The sequence below is a fragment of the Cydia amplana genome, chromosome 18 (assembly GCF_948474715.1).
Source record: "Cydia amplana chromosome 18, ilCydAmpl1.1, whole genome shotgun sequence".
In the NCBI taxonomy this organism is placed as follows: domain Eukaryota; kingdom Metazoa; phylum Arthropoda; class Insecta; order Lepidoptera; family Tortricidae; genus Cydia; species Cydia amplana.
Window position 1 is genome coordinate 7336170 of NC_086086.1, and position 5962 is coordinate 7342131.

Below are 5962 nucleotides of genomic sequence, written 5' to 3' on the forward strand. Positions count from 1 at the left end.
AGTTCTTTGGATAGCATTACATAATTTATGTAATCTGGTGGTAATTTTATGGTTTTGAATAAATTAATTTGTTAGTACCAAGGAAGGGATGTCAAGGAACAAAAATCTAATGAGTCGATGTGAGGTCAATATTTTTTTAAATTTTTATATGGAATTCATAAGGAATAATATTATGTTTAAATTCAAGATTTCCAAGAAAACCTATGCGACGTGCAAAGTGGACTGCTATTTAATTATAGCAAGAGATAGGGGTGATGCAGTTTTAAACAAGGCAAAACGGCACTTGTGTGTTCGGCCCATTTCCCTGTTTCCGACATATACACCACCAATAAGGGCTTATGTCGACTAACTGTAAATGCTAAACCTGTCTGAACACAGTGACAAACACAGGATTTTTTTTATAAAGTATAGGTAGACTTTATAAAAAAAATCCAATCAGTATCTAAATGTACCCGTGCACCCGTGCTATGAGTAAATGTAGATCTTAAATATACAGTTATTTAATAAGTAGAATTTATTTCAAAGAAATTAGTATTTAAAGACGTATAGTTACGAATTAAAAATTTAATTTGTTTGAATTTGAACCACGAATTAATTTTATTTGAACTCCCGATTAAATTAAATTTGTTTTATTTATTACTTCAATTGGTTTTCCTGTACAGTAATACCATAGAGAAATAAGTAAGAAAAGAGTGCTCACTCCATACATCAGTTCAGACTATTAATTTCAGTGTCTACATCTAGCATCGAGTAGCGGAACTTATGCTGTTGAAATAAGACTTTCCGGTCGGTGCTACATCTATTGTCAAGTAGCAGTACTGATAGCTCCGCTACTCGATGCTAGATGTAGACACTGAAATTAATAGTCTGAACTGTAATGTATGTCTTACTTATTTCTCTATGTTAAAGTGTACCAAAGTGACTCCATTCGTTCATTATTCTCGTTTGACGTTGTTTGACGTAATTACGTTACGTGTAGTGCCATGGGACTAAATTTTTTAATAGTGTTGGTACTTATGTTTGCAAATTTGACACTTAATGCTTACGACATTAAGCTCTTTTCTGTACGAAACATTTATCTTGACTCAAAATTTACGTAAGCGTTTTTATCATCAATGCAAATGGTGCGAAACGTCATTGGGATCCACATTTCTTGACGTTTTTGTTCTGCTTTGTGTGTCTATTTCTTTTATATTAAGTCAGTGAACGACAAAAATAAAACTTTACATTTAAATTAAACAAGATATATTCGTCGCTATACTTACTCAACCTCATATCTGCAACAATCATTTGATGGAAATGTCGCTTTTCTTTCATTCGGAATACGGGTGTTTTTGTCATCAAATGAGTGTTGCAGATACGAGGTTGACTAAGTATAGCGGCGATATGACACAATTCTCAACATAAGATACTTTGTAAATGGAAGTATTTGAACTAACTTAAATAGTAGGGTTACCAAAAAGATGAATCAAACGAAGGAACCAACCATTCTTAAAATACACAGGTCTCCAGTAGGATTTGTAATCCTGCTTTAAATCGTATGGAAGATCTGTCGGATCGGGATCTTCATTGAAAAATTGACACTGATTGGATCTAAATCGAAATTGGATTTTAAGTTTGGTTGAACTCTAACTTTTTTAATTGAATAAGGGCTCAATTAGACGATACGAGAACTTGTATGCGAGTTTCATTACATTGCGGGTTTTGATCGGTCGGTTGAATTAGACGAAACCAACAGTCCGCAATGTAACTAAAATCGCATGCGAGTTCGCGCGCCGTCTAAATCAGCCTTAAGTGAAGGTAGGTGCAGGTTCTACGTACATTTTTTTAAACTTAGCACATTCTGATGCATTTACAATGCAAAATTCGAATAACAAATCCATAAAAAACAATCTAACTCAACATATAGAACAACAATCATACTAAAAAAATATTATGACATACCTGTACTTATACAGTGAAGATAAAGTCACAGCATTATATTTTCATGATATCTATATTTTCTCTATTATTCAGATAAAAATAGATATAGATATATCTAACAATTTCCGCTTTACATAGAATCCTATCTACCCGCTACAATCTTCAAATGCTATTGTTGTAATTAAGTTACTGACTATTAATAGTAGTTTATGTGACTGGTAAATAATGATAGGCATTAAAATACGAGAGTGAGTTTATGAAACGAGCTGAAAGCGAGTTTCATAAAAACGTCACGTCACGAGTGTTTTAATGCCTAATAATGTAGAGTTACATAACTACACTGTTTTATCTACACACATAATTATAAGCTCTATGATGTGTTCAGGAACTGCAACCGCATGCGGCATTGGATGACACACTCAATAAAACGTCATCTCTACTGATACTAGAAATGAGGTCAAATCAAATCCTTTGTTTTTCAGAGATGTTCGAAATTCGAAATTTGAATGTCATTATTAAATCGATGTCGACGTTTTATTGCACGATAATAACATTATCACAGATAAGAAATTTGTTGTAACAAAACAAATTATCTGTATGCTGGCCGTAATTTGCCGTTTTTGAACGCATCATAGAGGGTTTAGTTTATTATATGTGTGTAGATAATAGTTATTTTCGATACAAGTGCGATAAAGAGGAAATTCGAAACGAGTGGCGATAAATTAAAACACGACCGAAGGGAGTGTTTTAAATCGACACGAGTTGCGAATTACCTATTCGCACGTGTATCGAACAACGTTTTACAGTACATATGGCACTTTAAAGTTTCGACATACGCACGAAAAGTGCTGTTTTACGCACTAGTGCGGAAAAGTAGCCCCATATGTACTGTAAAATATTTTACTTGAGCCCCAGATACTCGAAAGTACTAGTCTAGCAAAAGTGGTCTCTCTGAATGTACTTAACCTTTCAACCATACCTATAACATTTTTTAAATCACACTGAACTCTTGACATTTTTAAAATACTTAATGAAAATATATTTTGCTGTACGTTTGGTTTAATAGATACTGAATATCATCAAATGAAGCAGTTTTGAGCTATATTTTGTGAATGTGAACCAATATATTTGAGTAAGTCGTAAGTATAATACTTATTCGAATAAAGAATGTATAATATAACTTCAATAATCAAGAATATCGGGTAAATTTTAAAATAATACTGATCAATTCTATAATAACATTATAATGTTTTCGTAAGAGTTCGTAGGGATTTCCCCATATTCCTTGCATTTCGTTTCCAATTTGGCACCATTCAATCTTAAAATTCGAATGTTTATTAAATTTTATTATAAATCTAAAGATCATTGGTACAGTCACGGTCATAGTAATGTACCTCATTTTTACCACCCTTAAATCGCATATTTATGACCATGGCTGTATATTCTGAACAGGATAATCAACACCAATTATTTCATATTTTGATAAAAGTATTTTGAACAGTGGGAGCAAAACCAGTTTAGCCACTAGTAACATTAAATTTACATTAACAAATAGTAATTTCTTATATTATTTATAACCTATGATTACATTAACATTATTATGATGAACATAATACAATTGGAAATCCAAGTAAAAAAGAATCTTTGGTACAAGATAACATTAATAAAGTAAAGGTTAAAATATAAAATATATCTATGATATATGAATGAGAATTTTATTCATAGCTGCCATTTAATGACCTGTATGAATTAGAGAAATACAATAATATAAAAAATAACGGTGTATAAATCATTATTATGACACTACTTTGTGATGATTAAGAATAAATCCGGAATGTAGAAAAATAAAGATTATTTAGCCTTTAATCAACATAATAAATTAAATCTATACGGTATCTACATATAATACTATTCAATAGTAATAACACAATATATAATATACTATTAAATAGTATACTATAATGTCTATAATATACTTCAGCTACGCTCGCGTTAATTTAATACTAAGTAAACAAACTAACAGTTATATAAAGAACCAAAACATAGTACTTTTTGTATTGTATGAACCGACTTTTTTCATCAAACGATGTTGAAGTACATTTATTCTGTGTTTTGTATTATTTGCTATCTAAACCTTATTGGTAACCGTTAGTTTGGGAAAAGATACGAATTATTTTGTTGAGTTGCCACGTGGCCATTCCGCAAAATAAAATTATGCGACATAATTTTCGGCGAATGATTTAGAACCACCTTAGCAGGCCATACAGGGTAAAATGTGCAGTTTCCTGTTTTGCCAACTGCACAGGTATATAGGTGCGTGTGTCGCGTTCGACCGTGCAGTTTCCTAGCCAGCTTTACCTGTGCAGTTGAACTGTACAGGAAGAACTGCGCAGGTATACCCTAGTGTGTATGGCCAGCTTAAGTACTAAAGTCTATTTTTTTATTCGGTAGACTAAAATGACATTTCATAGTATGGAATGACAGATGATGTTCATACTATGAAATGTCATTTTAGTCTACCAAATAAAAAAATAGACTTTATGTAACGCGAACGTACCTACTCGAACGTCTAGGTGTAACCGTACTGTTGACACGTTTCTTTAGACAGCTAACGGAAGGTGACGAAACGTGCGAAATTTGGCTAATGTAGGGCCAAGTTAAAATCAACGTGCTTGTAGAAACTCGCTCGCTCTCGCTGTCTCTTCTCACTTTAACCTCTTCTGTCTATGATAAGGATCCTGGCCGAATTTATAGTCATCTTTTTTTTTAGAGAACGATGTTTTTCTGCTCTATACAGAGCACAACCAAGGTTTGAACCCACGATTTTTGACCACTACGTGAAAGGTTAATTCTATTGCCCTATATACACGTTGATTCTATCCCTCAATAGCGTTCAACAGTCCAAGTGGTGCATTTAAAAAAAAATCTCAAAAATTGGTAATTAATAAAGACAAGAATGAAAATACAGTGATTACTAGTTTAACTAGTATTATCTAAACATCTAACATTTTTATAATATTCTGATCGGCAGTTTTAAAGTCTTTGCTTAACTTTATATACTATATACTCTCTGGATTACGCCGTCGCGTGGCTACTGCTAACCCCTAAGACTATTTGAAAATATCTTAAATACTATCAAAATAGTGGAAACAAATCCATATTTTCACTTATTCTGACAGTATAAGACTTGGATGAAAATGTGATCCTCATAGTACGAAATAGACTTAGATTTTAAAAATATCTCACTGCGACGGTATTTAGCGCAAATACACTCAAGAGCAATGAAAATGGTCGACTTTGTATAGAAATATCTTTAAAATGTGACCTATTTTCATCGTTCTTGACCTTCTGTGTAGATCTAAAAGGCGAAGGTACACTGCAGTGCACACAGATCACAAATTGATGAGGGATATTTTGTTAAATTGCAGTTTTGGCCTTACGTCATATCAAGAAAACGAGTAAGAGAGAGGGGTTATTCCCACTAGTTACCACCAAGTTGTTACCAGTGGTAACTACTGGGATTATTTTCCCACCTTTTGCCACTGGTAACTACTGGGAAAAAAACCCAGTAAGTAGTTACCAGTGGTGTGGAGCATGAAGCACACAGCGTCCTTACTGTGGTTACCATTCTTGGCACGCTATAAGCCCTGCTATATATAGTAGGGCGTATAGATTAAAGGATGATTTACATCTCACCTTATGCCCGACACAAACCTTGGCTTATTTTATCAAACAACTTTATCTTGTAATACAAGCAGAAGTCTCTGCTGCGACTGCTGCTTTAGCTCATTTTATTCCATCCTTTTTAGTGAATTAAAAATTGAGTCCGTTAATATTTGACGTTTGACCGCCAAAGACGTGAACTGACGCGCGCAGCTACGGCCCAATATCAATCTTCTAACATTTAGATTCCAGCAAAGTTCACGATGACGCGCCGCGTACGATAGGCTTGACGTTCAAATGGTTACAGCAGATTATTTATTAAAATAATCAAAATAGATAAGATAAGATAATATTTGATTGTGTTCGTGTCTTAAAA